A 15,722-nucleotide genomic window follows, 5' to 3' on the forward strand; every position below is an offset into this window, starting at 1 on the left:
GGTGAGTTGTTTGAAGCAATGCTGAAAGTTTATTCAATCCCCCTCCCACCTCTGAATAGGTAAAAATTGGCGTCAATTGAATGGCAGGTCGTGTGTGGTGGGGTAAAAAGTGGGGGTACCCCCACCTCTTGAAACAGCAGAGAAGAGAAGGCCCTTCAGCCAGCAGTGGCATGAGCGAGCCATTGCAGGGCCGTGCCTTTATCTTTTGTTTTACTTTACAAACATGAGCCATTCTTTAACCCACTTAAAAAAAAATAAGGACGACAGACTACTCATCTCCCCTGGGGAATTTTGCGAACAAAAAATGTCAACGTTAAAACCGCAGACGTCCAGTTTTGTTCACACAAGACTTTACCCGACCGTCTCGCCTAACAGCTGAATTGTCATTTGCAACTGAGTACAAGCGTGTGCCTTTGTGCGCGTGTGTGTGTGCGTCGCTCACGGCCAACACCGGTGACGATCATCACAAACCGGTCCTAGGCCTCCCCCCTAGGTCGCCTCACCTACAATTGGGTACCTGGTGCGGTGTGTAAAAACACTGCCACTAGGGAGACAAAGGCGGCCGGGCGCGGTGTTGGCCACCCACCCCCTCGTGTGCCTTGCTGGCCTTTATAGGTGCTACTCGCTAACAGCACTTGCCCCAACAGTCGGTTAAGGCTATACGGGGGATTTTTGTATGTGTCGACTCAGTTTGACTCAGTGTTATGAAGGCAAGTTCTATTGCCGCTCATGGCCAACACCAGTGACGATTATCAGAACCGGTCCTGCATCTTTGGGGCCGTCCATAAATGACGTCACGTACCTAGGGGGGGGGGGGGTCAGACATTTGTGACGATGTGTGACGAGGGGGGGGGGGGGGTGAGAAATATGACGTCACATAAAAATGCGCAACTTTATATCAATATAGACAACACGTTCCACTTAATTAAATAGACTTTCTAATAAATGTTTTCTCATACAACATCAGAGTGCAGCGCCACATTAAATACGCAATACAATGGCAGTAGTTGAAAGCGATTTGAAGCATGTTTTTTTTTTTGGGGGGGGGGGGAGGCAGAGCTTTGTGACGTCATATTTGAGGGGGGGTCTGACTTTTTGTGACGCCGTGTGACGAGGTGGGGGGGGTCAAAAATCGTCCAAAATCGCGTGACGTCATTTATGGACGGCCCCTTAGAGACGTCGCATTGACTGCCAAGGGAAGTGTGCTCGGGCAAGACACATCGTGGCAAGACAGGATGGTTGCGCAATGGACGGTGCTGGTTACGGAATAGCAGTCAAAGGAGGGAACACGCCCCGAGTGGATGACCACCGTGGAGAGACGGAATTCGATTCGTTAGTGTGCAGGAACAAAATATATCCATTCATGTTGAACTTCTTTCGCACCGCACATAGCCAACGGTGCTAATCGGAGGTGCAGGGAAAGGACAGAACAATTGTGGAGACCCAAAGTTGTGAGATGGCGACGGCGTGGAACGTTTTCATCCATCAGTGGATAGATCGTGGCTGATGATGATTGATATTCACTGCAGCATTAGAAGCATGATAGACTGACAATCAACCCCCCACCCACCGCCACCACAGAACCGTCATAATGATCCTCACATTGCCCAGGGCTCACCGGATCAGTCTGAGTTGAAATGGACAGCACAGAAATGTGACAAGACATTAAAATATTTACACGAGCAGTTTTATTTTTTTTCACCAGGAAAACTCAATTCTGTGGAAGTTCACTCTGAACGTGACTACCGGGGGATGGGATCTTACGTTTTAATGCCATCTTAAATGCTTGTGCGGTGCTTTTTTTGTGTATATTATGGGGTATGAAATGCCACCAGGTGGAATATGTAGCTCTTTCATAGAAATGAAAATGTCACCGTACAACATATGGTCCGAGCGCTGAATACGAACAGCTTATTGGGAAGAAATATTGCGTGTGATGCACATAAAAAAAACATTACAATTCCTCGTTGCGTTTTTTTCATAGCAAATAGAGCTTGTGACGGAATGTAACAGCGCTACTGAATTAAATGAAATTGTAGCATTTAAAAAAAAATTACGTAATCCAAAAGAATGTTTTACGCGTGGAGCGGTCACGTACTTGTTAGTTTACTGCGCTTAGAACTCACCTCCTTAAATTCGCCTTTCCTCCACGAGTTGTTGCCATTTACCCTACAGGTTCTTATTCTTTGGTTCTTTCGGTAAAGTCACGTATAAAAATAAAAGAATAAATTAAATAATAGCATACTACGACGTTTCTATTGCAGGAAATAAACATAACCTACAGGTTCTGTTCTTTTCCTACTTTCTATACACGGCGCGTTGAGATCTATGGATGAAATTCGCATTGCGATTGTAAATTATTATTATTGCGAACAACGTCAAGGGGAAAGCGATTTCTGAGCAGTTTCAAGGTCTCCCCTCACACATTCACCAACCCACAATCATCAGTGTGGTAAAGTATGGTAAACAAAAACACTGCAGACATGGCGTGGGGAAGCATTCATGGATCTCAGCACGGTGGCGAGATGTTAACTACCTCGCCTGGTATGCCGGATGTCGTTGGTTCGACCCCGACTTTGAATGCCTGTATATTTGAAGTTTGCATGTTCTCCCCTGTGGTCGCATGTATTTTTCTCCGGGTCCTCTGGTTTTTCCCTCCACATTTAGAAACATTTCTTGCGAGTATTTGGCTGCGATACATTTCCACAAGATAAGCCACTTCATTAAGCTATCATTTGTGGCCAGGTCGCTTCTGAAAAAGAGCTATATAGCTCACTGGGCCTTACCTGATAAGATACAAAGTTTAGTTTAGACAAAGCGGCTGTACGTTTTGAGTCTTACGCCATTTAATAGCGACAACAGGAAATCATAAACGTGAGGCTGAAATTACATGTTCGTGAGCATATTGCGCACATGTAAACCACGATTTTGTTTTGGGCGCTTTCAATAATGAAATACTTACATTGTAATAAGTGGATGGTTGGACTTCGCACAGCACCAATGCTAAATCAGAGGCATACAAATGTAGACACACAACGGTCCCAAGCATGTTCTTTCTGCTGTTGTAATTTTACAACGAATATAAGATATAGGGATGAATAATGTGAGTCAATTAAGCTCTGAGGATGACAGCATGTAATATTCTGCTCCTGCACACATTGTCAAGAGGACACATCGTAGGGATCTTTAAGATGCTTCTGAAAAGAACACCAATACAAAAAGTGCTGCAATCTGATAATGTTCCCAAAAGAAAAAAATAATTTGCCAGGAGGCTGAAATGGGGTATTTGCACATGCAAATTGCGGGCATAAGCGTTAGGCAAGTGTAGCGGCTTAATAGCCTCCTATGGGGACCACAAAGAACGTGGAACAAAAGCTGAAAAGTGTGCAAAGAAAATTGGGGAAGATGCTGCATGCATAAAATTACACTGAGGGACGGAGAGAGGAAGGCACGAATCGGAGAACAAAAGCAAACCAGAGACATCACACTGACTTGGAAAACAAAAACGCGAGTGAGCTTGGGCAGGACACGCCACGACAGAGGATGAGCGCCGATGGAGAAGAGGTTGGTGACAGAATTGAGCAGCCAAAGGTGCCGAATGGGCCTGGGAGGTCAACCACAGCAGGGCATGCAGGGGTCAGTATGTTAATGGGCAGGGTTGAAGCGGATCTGCGGACCACTGTGACCACGGAAAAATGGTCGACGGTATGCGGAGGGCCTACATCCAGCAGTAGATAGATCATGGCTGACGATGTTGACGCTGATGATTATGATGATCGCGGTGTCGTCCCGTAGCGTACAAGATAGTTACAATGAAACGACGGCACGCACCACCCCAACCGCAACGTAACGCGTAGAAATATCTAAACTGTCTCTGTATAAACCACAGCGAGCCGTTTTCATGGAAATTCCATTCACTGCATTTATCTCCCTTGTCATAAGGAATCTTTGTCAAATGTAGGCACACGCAATTGATCTTGATCGAGGTGTCGCACCTGAACACTGCACAGAGGGTGGTGACGCAGCCTGCCCCTTTCCCTTAAACCTTCACCAGGTTGTACACGAGACCCCATGAAGACGATGTCACGCCTCGCCGCCCCCACATGTTAGACGCAATGCCACGCGATTATGCACAACGCTGCCAAGTCACCCCCTTAACCTCGCTCCCACTAGGTGCCAGAACGTTCGGTCCCTGGACAGAAGCTCTCTCCCTTCACTCTGCTGCACGGAAAAATACACTGGTCAACAAAAAATAATATTTTTTTCTGGCCTGGACTTTTGCAGCTGTTTTAGACTAATTTCAGGGTGCTGATTCCAAATCTGATCTCAGATTTGCTCTATCACATCTAATTGCTATGCTATCGGCATACCCCATTTTAATTGATTTTACCCGAAATTAACTCTGTCACTTATGATTGCAAGTTGTTGCGAGTCAGTGACTGCTATAGTGTTAAAATATGGTGCTGTATTTTTAGGATAGCGTGTTTATAATATCATTTTATGTAGATATCCACATTTATTTAATATTTTTCTTCTTCAGTTTTCATTGAAAATGCAATATTTGATATCTCAAAAACCTGATGTGATAGACAAAAAATGATGCCAGATTTGGAATCAGCACCCCAAAATTACCTTAACACCGTTGGAATACCTTATGCCAGAAAAATTGTGTTGACTAGTGATATGGAACTGCCTGCCTGGTGAACACATTGTCGGCGAGACCACCGATTCTGGCCTTCAAGCCTTCATAATGCCGAGCTCACACATGGACATCTCTCCCCTCCCTTCACCACGCGCCTTGTAGGACTGAGTCTTTGAGCTGCAGGGAACCAAGGATTATGCCGATTAGATGTACTCATGTCCGACATGGCTATTGGTCACAATTGCACCCAATATATATTAAAAGGTTGACGTTGCAGCCGCGCTGCGCTGACAACCGTGGCAATCGGAGAGAATATGAAGGCCGCTGAGCGTTAACTTGAATTGTCACTGTATATAAAAAAGCACTAATTAATAATTTAGACCGTATCGACTTTCGAGGGAAATACTGTACTCCCCTCAGCGGCATCTGATTCGGCTTTGTCGCTTTTATTTTTGCCGCCGTGCACGAGACCCATTAGCCGTCCGCTGAAGTGTCAGCTTCGATTTGAAGGCAAAATAGTCGGGTTGAAGGGTCATGTTTTGTCGTAAGCATTTTCAGAAATATGTACGAGTAGATGTTGTTTGTGTGTGCGTGTGTGTGCGCGCGCCGCTGTGTGCGATTGTTTATTGGTTAGCCAGCTACGCAACAAACCCCGGAATCCCAAGTTCAATTCCCGTTCCAGTGTCGATTGCCCGAACCGGTACTGGGCCTCCACTAGGCCAACTCAGCCTCGAATGAGTACCTGGTACACAGTGTAAACATTGCTACTAGGGAGACAAAGGCGGCCGAGCGAGGTGCTGGCCGCCCACCCCCTTTCGTGTGCCATCCTCGCCTTCACAGATGCTCACTCACAGCACTTGGCCTAACGGTCTGCAAAGGCTATACGGGGGGAGCTTTGTCTTTGTAGCTGGGTGCTGCTAAATGAATGTACTTTAGTAAGGCTATTTCTCTTCCATACGTTTGGGAACTCCTATTGACTCTATCTGCATTTCACCAACTCTCAGACAAAGCAATTGGATGGCTAAATCACTTACGAGCGAATCTCTAATGGCTGCTCTACATAAGCCACTCGAAAGTAGATTGACTACATCTCGACGCTATTAGCAAGCACGGCCACTTTCGATACAGCGTGGCCGAAACCGCCGCTTGAATGCCATCCTTTCGATCGAGAGGCAACAAACGCAAACTTTTAGGCATTATCGGAGCGCAACATTTAATTTCGTAACTTTAAAACTAACGTTAAATTTAGCCCGCTATCATACGAGAATAAAGTTTCATTCTTTCATCCATCTCCAACACCCCTCCCTACTTCCCTTAGAAAAATAAAAGGTGGGGGGGGGGGGGTGGGGGGAAAGCAGCAGTTGACGTTAATTTCTGCTGAAACTCAATCCACTGCAAGCTTCCCTCAGCCCATAATTACAGCCCGGCCTTAATGTGCCGTAGGCACTAAACGGATTCATGTGGTGGCTCTGCCAAGCATTTTGTAGTGCTGTGCAAACCCAGGAATTCTTGGTGTTTTTTTTAAACAGCAAGCAATTTTACTTGTCAACTTCATCAGTCAAGATGAAAACACCACCCACCCCGCGCGGTTCGTGCGTGTGTGTGTGTTGATTTCGCATAATTTGTGTGTACTGTGTGCACGGTGTATATGTATACGGGGGGTGCTGGGCGCAGGACTTTGGAGCGTGACGGTCACTTTCATCCAGCGGTGGATCGAGAATGGTGGGCGGCTTCGATGTAACGCGAGATGACTAACGCATCACGCTTCGAAAATCTTCTTTACCGAATCAATTACATTAAGACTCTAGCTTGCACAATATGCAAATATGCTTCGCGGTTAAGGGAGCAGCAAGGGATTAATCTTTGTGCCGCATAAACAAACTTCCGCTTCTAATGGATGGCCTTACGCAGCTGATAGAATGCCGCTCTGACGAACCGGCACCGGTTGAGAAAAGTTTACGCAATTATAATAACATACAATGGCCATTTCTCCGGAAGATTTTCAAGCATCTCTCAGTTAGTACAATTACACCGCCGAAGAATAATCGCTTTCTTTCCAGCAAGTGAACAGGAGACAACCCCAATAGCAATTAACCGGGAACGAGAAAAAGCCAGGAAATATGCAATTGCCATATTTCTACATCTAATGCTGCAACATTCGTGATAATGGTCCGATATTTATTTTGCTGAGACAGGCAATTAAAACAAAATGGGTCGGTCCGGTTTCAAATGGCTCTCATAACCGGCGCAAAATAAAGGCGTGCGACGATGATGAGTGGCGTGTGATTACAAGCGCGGCTATACGCTTTAAAGGTCAACGAACGCAAGGGCCTGTGTCTAATCTATTTTATTCCAGTCTTGGGCTGACCCCTGCTGACTTTATGGGTTTTGGTAGGAACGCGGGGTACTTCCGTGCACCGTAACGGCGAACGCAAGGCACCTCCCACCGAAGCGCAGCCTGCAAACACGAGCGCACGCAAGTGCTTCGAAGACGTTTGGAAGAACGACGCAACACTCGCAAATTTCTCTCCGTTTGATGTTTCCACGGGCAAAAAAGCCTCGTTGAAAGTGTTTTGTTTTGTTTTAAAATACGCCACCTCGCTTGCGCAGTGGAACACGTGACACTGATTACACATCTTCTCTCGTCTTGTGTGTTTATATCAATTGAGTAAAAATATCATCGTCGTCATCATCAGCAAGAATATAAATGTGCTGAAGCACCACTAATGTGACAAACACGGGTAGTATCCACGTAATTTCTGTGAAAAAGACCGAACGTACGAGAATTAAATTAACCACATCGTTTACCTTTTTCCCCAAATATTGACATTTCACAGTTAATATAACGTTTAAGCATGCTGGATAATTAAGTATTCCTAATGTGCCTTAATAATTAATTATCTGTACTAGTTAAAGCAACCCACTCTTGTATGTCTCATGTATTGATCTAACACCCCCCTCCTCCCCCACCTCCTGCTATCTGCTTTGATATGGAATCGTGGCAGCTGCTGGGAGGGGTGGGGGGGGGGGTCACACCAGTGGTTTAACTATTGAGTTGTGAAGGCGGTGCCACTGCATCCAAGGTGACTCCACTTTGCTGACGAGTCCCAATTATGGCAAAAACCGATCCACCATTGTCCATCACTGCATCACTGCTGCTCTCAGTTGGTGTAACATTTGCTCAAGTTAATGTCGATGAAGAAGACCACAATGCAATTATTCAGGAAATGCCGATTTTTTTTTTGCATCGTGCACAAATGGCCACGTGCAGTTTAGACATGTTTGCACTGGGGTGTTGGGGAAATACATTGGGACAAGTGGCCCCATTTCGTTCTTTGCACCAGGACCCATGCCAACCGCAGTATATGCCACTGGACCACACCACGCTTTCTACTGCACCGAGATCAATTTTAAATTGGGTCATCCCGAACAGTCCTCCAATAAGCATCACAGAAGAAAAAGTAAAGCAGCCAGGGTGATTGACAACCCAGCACGCGCTCATTCACCCCGGGCAGTCGCTTGCTGGCGTTCAGTCGCCTACTGATCAATCTTCTATCGCTCCTAGCCGACTAGCATGGTCACTGTCCCATGAAATCACTGATTCTCCCCACCGATGTTGAGGACACGGTCGACCAGACGGACTGCTTTGTCTCATCCACACTCTGCTCAACCACCACCGCCACCCTGCAGGTCTTAACGCCACTTCTCTCTCTCTCTCTGCTTCTTTCCTCGCCCTACTCAACTCTGGATTTCCCTCCCATCGTCTATTTTCCCAAGTTCATGTAACCTTGCTGAAATCAGAGAAAAACATTAACTTTTATCAATTATATGTTAAATAGTAGTGTTCGTTTCTGGTTACTTGGCATCTGATCCTATCAACCTGTGCTCAGCGACCATGATTTACATAGATAAAAAGGACCTTTCGCAGCTGAAATAGAGAGGCTTATCCCATGGAACAGATGTTCCGTTATGCACCTCCCTGAAATAGAGATTATTGCAAAATAGAGCCCTCTACCGGCGCATGCGTGGGTGTAAAAAAAATCCATTATCAGTCGAGATGATTTAATGTTGGTGAATGACCACCGCAGGTGCTGTCAATGGCAGTACAACTTCATTTCACTCAGCATGATTTACTTGTCCGTAATGTTTTGGAAACCTTCCAAAGATGAAGGACAAATGGAAATACTGTATTGTGGCCGCGCGGACGTCAATGCACGCGAGGGCAATCGCTCTACAAATCGTATACAGATAAACAAACGCGTAATGATAAACTGCAAGGGTTAATCTACTGTGTTCATTTTTTTTAGGAGGGCCCATAAATTTTGTTGTCCTGGTTAAATTAATTTCCGCACACCGGTATTCCATAAAGGAGAGGGGGGGGGGGTGGAAACATCTCTCGATGAACCCTCAAGATAATTAAGCATACTGTAAAGAAAAAACGATCCTGTACGGGTTTTTGATTTGCAATTTTTCCCAACGTTGAAAAAAAAAGCCTTCCACTTATTAATCAAGAATATGAAATGTAATTAATTGCTGCCAAAACAAAGCTCTCCGCTGTGTAATTGCACGTCGTGTAATGGCAGCGCACGTTTTTTTTTGTTTGTTGGCTGCGCCAGAGTGGGATTCGAGCCACCGGCTTTTGAAATGGGCTAGGGGCAGCAGTTATTTATTTATCTACTCGCTCACTCACTCCCGTCTCTCTCTCTCTCCCGCACGCGGTGTAATCCCTCTAATGCAATATCCGTTATTGGATTTGTACCCGGCCAAAATTGATTGGAATTTTAACGAGCGAACGCGAACGCACGCACGCACCCACGCGTGTTCTTCACGATGCCACCCGGTCGCTTGCTGCTGGGCGGGAGGGGGGCCCCGGGGGGGTGGGGGGCCCAGGGGGGGTGGGTGGGTGGGAGGGGAGCCCGGGGGTGGGTGGGGGGGCACGTGGGTTGGGTGAGACGGGGGGGGGGGCGGGGGTGGGTGGGTGGGTAGGGTCGGTGTGGGTGGGTGGTTGGGTGAGAGGGGGGGCGGGGGTGGGTGGGTGGGGGTGGGCGGGTGGGGGTTGCCAGGGGTTTGATCGGCAGCATGGCTGCAAACATCGCGCATAATCGATTACGGCGGCAGGAAAAAAAAGAGAAGACGCGTTGGGCTCCGTTTCTCTTTTACGTGCGCCAGCCAACTCGGAGATAATTGCCGAGACAACTCAATGGTTTCTGGGTTTTTTTTTTAAAGCAGGAAACCGATTGAAAGTTAATCATGTAAGTTGTTCCATTAATCTCTGTCCAACAGTGTCAGGGGAGACCCAAAATTGCAAACTATTACAGGGGCGGGGGGGGACAAGGTCTTTATTTTACACGTAAAAAAAACAAAGTGCGGTCTTTAGAAAATGTGTAATGCGTACATTTCTCCAACAATAGCGATTTTCCACTCTCGCTCTGTTATATTTCAGGTCTTTCTCTCTTCCCCCCCCCCATGGTAGTTATACATTTATAATTGATTTAAAGCAATATATAGACACACACTCACATCTCTACTCACAGGGTACTTCTACACATTAATTTGTGTGTATACTGTATACACACACATGGGGAAGAGTGGCGGTGTACAGTGGTTAGGGCACTGCGTTACAAACACGGTCATTTGAGTTTTGACTCCAGGTCATGGCTAACAGCAGCGGCGAGAGGTCATCTCATCCGGTCCTGGGAGACAACTTCAGCAACCGATGCTGACCAAAGTAGCGACGGATGGTCAAACGACCTCCGCGGAGAGGCCTTATTCTATCCAGCAATTGATCAGAGGGTTTTAAATTATCATGTTTATACACCAATACACACAATAACGCTACATATAAACTAAACTATACATGATTGATAGTTTACCAGGTAAGGTTCACTGAGCTCTAGAGCTCTTTTTCAGAAGTGACCTGCCCACAAATTATAGACCAACGAAGTGGCTTATGTCATGTGGAAATTCAAGCAGACAAGTACTCCTATGCGCGTGTTTCTAAATGCGGATGGTAAAAACCGGAGGACCCGGAGAAAAATCCATGCGTCTGCGGGGAGAACCAAATATATAAAACAGGCGTCAGGGTCGGGATTGAACCTTCGAACGCCACTGTTCCACCAATCCACATATGTGAATGGAACGGTGGCACGAGTCGCTTGCCCGCTGCACTATGAATCCGGTGACCCGAGTCCACTTCCCAAGACATGATTGACACCAGAGATGAGTGATATCTGACAAGTCCCGGGACGCTCCCATTCACCAACATCCACTGACCAGCGTGGTGAAGTATGGACCACACCCCCCCCCCCCCCATGACTAACACGGCATGCGGAGGCCCTCATTTTCCTGGATTTTCAGTTTGCATATAGTCACATAGTCACTTTAAGATGTTTTCTTGTACATGTTTTAGTTTTTTGTTTGTTGCGGTTTCACCCGATTCAAGAGCCGAATGGCTCACAGGGCTATACCTAATAAATGAACTTGAAAATTGAAACAAAAATGAAATTAAAATTAATGAAAATAATAAAAATCATAAAAATCTATTTTAATTTATTTTCTTTACCCAAGTGACTTTACCGAAAAAACTAAGAGTATTAATCCTTGCAGTCACGAAAGCTTCAAATCTAGAATTGAAACTTGAACTTGAAATTTAGCAGTGCAATGACAAATTGCTGTTCGTATGCATGTTGAACTTCTTTCGCACCGTACGTAATCACCTGTGCTAATCGGAGGTGCGGTAAATTATACATGAACATTATTGCACACACAGATTACAAAGACGCATAACGCATGCACGCTTGTATACGCACCACAAGGAGAAACGCATCGTACCCCATAATGGAACGGAATTCGAACTCGCAATCGCTCGTGTGGATATGGTGGTACCGCGACATCCGTTGCCGCTTCATTCCGCCTTCTTTTAAAATCCTTTATATTAAGTTCACTTGCTTGCGCGCTTACGACCGTGCAAATCTTTCGGTCGTTTTTTAACCCACTTCCCGTGATCCAATCGAGCTGACATTTTGCACACAGACTCGTTGTGCGTGACAATTAATGTTCGTGAAAATTTTTTCCCAAAATCTTACACTTTTTAGGACAAAAATATTATATTTTATTACCAATTGCTTAATGGTGCAATGCAATCATCTGACCCATAGGTGGCAGCCATCTCAAGCCAGAGGACGAGAGGACTCTAGCCGCCACGTATATAAAGGATTTATAGTGAAAAACTTTGTTTTTACGGGTTATACTTATTACGGATGCAATTTTTTTTCTCTCATTGAATATCATCGCCTAAGCCTCGGGGATGTGACTCGCATGGCTGGGACATCTGGATTCAAGTGATTTGGGTGCATTCACGCCCAGAGATACCTGGGCTACAGGCAAATCTAACACCGTAGCAGCATGCGAGTAGGGGAGAAAACAGGTTGGGTAATTTGCTGAATCGATGTAAAATATTTAAAAATGCAGAGCAAACAGAAGGCACTTTATATTTTTTTCAATTCGAATGAATATTTTTTATCTTCGAGTCAAAAATATATATTTTTTTTACGTATTTCAGTCTACAAGTAGCTTCTAGTGGTCTATAAGTAGTTTCTAAGAATGTATGAGCAATCTTCTCCTATGCGTTTTGGTCTCATGATCAAACGATTATTTGCTGGAGATAACCATGTGTAGAGGAGTATTAATGTTAATGTACAATGTTACTCTATCAATAGATTACTCTATCAATAGAGCAATTGTGTTGTGTAGAGAAGCAATCGAGTTTGAAGTCGTAATGGAATAAATTATAATGTTGCACTCTGGGAAAGTTCAGCGTCTAACTCTTTGTTTCTAAAACTCCAGTCCTCGCAGGATACCACCACACCACTTATATACAGATTAGCTTGTTACACGCCGCACGCTCCTGATGATTGTTAAACGCGTCCCACGTGACTGCGCTCGGCAACTAACGCTGTCTGCGTTAACAGAGGCGATTCACATTAAGATTGAGAGCACATCGTGTGTGTCAGTATTCCGCGTGTGCAGACAGCGTTGAGTATTTTAAACATGCAGCACGATTTGACTTCTCCTACTCGCTGGGGACTATAGGCGGATATGTGAACAGGTCAGATCTGTGAAGAGCTATCGAAGATTACAGCTACGCCATGTGCACGATAGGTTACTGGACAACAATAAGGAATGCACGTTTTAAAATATGGAAACACATTTCACTCCAATAAAAGTGAATGTGATATTTAGAAGACATCACTGTATATGGGTTTGTTGGAACGCCTAAAGAAAAGGTGAATTACACCATAAACATAATCTCTTAAACATAATATCTGCTATGTGTGGGCGGTTAACTTGTCAGGGCAGATATGTGACGATTAGCACGGTTGACTACGTACGGTGCGAAAGAAGTTCAACATACATACAAATACGTGATCATGTGCAATAAACACATTTCCTACAATTATTCGTGCAGAATTTAACCAAATATGCGTAGATGTTACCACATTTACGTATATAAAATTCACTTTGTGCACAGGACCATCCTGAACAACTGAACGTACAGTGTATTTTAAAGGTAAAACGAGCAAAGTCTTACGCATCGTGGTCATTTAATGAGTAGAGGGATTTTTTTCCCTGCCCGTACAAAAAAAACACACAACATCGAAATCCTTACAGCCCATATGGTTGGCATTGAAATCAAGTCCTTGTGGTTATGCACACGATCACAGAGTGCAGCAGCAGATGAGTTACGGCAGTCTTTGTGGACAGCGGCAAACAAAGGCTTGACCCGGATCTTGCACCGAAAATAACCATGTCCCATAAACCCCAGAATTCACGATTTCTACGGTGAATTAATTTGCTACGCTTCGAGTACGCATTTGTACAAAAAGGTTTGTGATTTCACGTGCCCATTCAGTAGCCATGGTTGTTTTGTTTTGACATCCATTTGGGGGGCTTTGGAGTTCAATAATATTATCATCAGCGAGATTAGTGGGCATTACGGATGTTTTCGTTGCCAACAGAGAGACATTATGTAAATCAATTGAATGTTATCAGCCTGCTTACCATTAGATCCCTGAGCATTGAGCGAGTGTGCTTGCCATTTTAAGCCACGGCTCAGCCTTTCTTCTCAATTCACTGTGCATGCAATTTCGGAGTTTCGTACGATATACAGAATCAACATTTAGGCCATCTTTTGCAAAACTATAATCCAGGAACCACAATGCACCTGTCAGCAAGGGTGCACTGTATGCAATCGATGCATAGTGGTGTGGAATGATGTAGGAGATGCAAGACCATTCGTACACCTTCGGGTTTTTTTAATCACAAATCTGAGGCAATCAAGCACTAACCACCACATAGTGGAGAACCTACAGGGGGTCGTAATTGAAGCCATCTCCCCTATATGAGGCAATGCGCTTACACACACACACATCTTTGTGCTGTGCTTGTAATACTGTTGCCTGCACCGACCGCATGCCTTAGCTGCCACACACACTGTCTCTTACCGGCGGGGAGGGCGGGAGGGTGTTCTTTGTAAAGATGATCCAAAATGAATTAAATGTTACCATGGAGTTCTGTTGCTGTTGGGAACTCACCCCACAGAAAAACGCCAGAATTGATCAAAGCGCTGCCCACGCCATACCTGGAGGAGCCGCTGGCCCGAGCTCCGTGACCCCATCGCTGCCAGAGGGCCGCACAATCTCCACGCGCGCCGAGCGCCCAGCGCTGCAGTCACTGTCGCCAATTCAGTACTTTCGCTGGGCAAACGCATCGTCGGAAACAAAACCCAGAAATGTTACTCAATCCATCGGCGTGCACGATTTTGCGTCCTTGCTGCGGCCACACGCTCGCGCTGAGCCATGCAGTGGCGCGGCGTGGATGGGCATGGACCCTAGCAAGAAGAACAAAATAGCGGCATGCCTGTCCCAATTGCTCACCGACCTCTTTGTGGCCCGATGCCTGGGCCCCCTCGGACACGGTGCAGTTGCACCGCCTGCACGCTCAATCGCTCTGCCACTGGTGCTGTTGACCTGTTCCCATTGCGAGACGTCTGCAAGTTGCAGGGTGGGTGACTCGTTCATCGCTGAATCTCGGAATGCTCAAGCGGCTCAGCGTACATTTTATTTAGAGAGGCGTAGCGCCGTTGTTTTCAAACACATTGTACTCACCGCAGAGAACCGTAGCGACACGACCGCACTCCATGATAGCTGACGCCAAGCTGTGCTGCACGCCCTACCGCATGGCCTTGTGAGGGCCTCGCTACTGCCGATAAAGTTATTTTACTGTTGTTTTTCTTCTGATTCCATTCCGATGACGTGCGTGTACGTGAAGACAGCAGTCACATTTGCAAGTCCTGCTGTCTGCCAGGTGCAACTGACGTTGGACGAGACAATGGGTTTCTGTGCAAAGTGCTCATTTGTCACGTGAGCTCAGGTGCGTGACCAAATTGATGTTTTGCACATGGAGGTCTAAATCGATCCCTGTATCGGTTGTCACTCGTCTGCACGGGTCACTCTTCCCAGAGAGACTTGTTGAATCGATGAGTTCCAATCATCGTAATCGTCATCAGCCGTGATCCATCCACTGCTGGATGAAGAGCCTCGTCCCAGCCCGTCGCCTTTCCTCACGGTTCCGCGACGCAGCAATCCAGCCAGGTCCTGCACAGGAGCTGATGTCATGGCTCCATCTTCACAGCTGATGTCCTCTCAGGCGTGTGTCTCCCTTGCCCCCCTCCCCCCCCTTGGCTGTCACTCCAACATTAGTCTCGACCACAGGTCACCATCCCTCCTAACGGCATGCCCTGCCCAAGCCAGCTTATACTAAACGGCTTCTTCACTTCATGAAATAATGAAAATGAACGTGTAATTCACGTACAGTATATATTTTAAAAGGCTAATTCAAACACTTGCCAATAACACTGCCTTAAAAGGAAACATGATAAGAGAAGTTTCAGCCAATGGTCTTTCTTTATGGCACAGGATATTAATAATGGTCATTGTCCAAAACGTTATCTGTTATCTTTTACTGTTACTGATTAATCTATTGAGGTGTTGTGTTTAATTGGTTGTGCACCACTGCCAAC

Source organism: Lethenteron reissneri, chromosome 8 (assembly GCF_015708825.2).
Source record: "Lethenteron reissneri isolate LAM-NWPU_2019-01 chromosome 8, ASM1570882v1, whole genome shotgun sequence".
NCBI lineage: Eukaryota > Metazoa > Chordata > Hyperoartia > Petromyzontiformes > Petromyzontidae > Lethenteron > Lethenteron reissneri.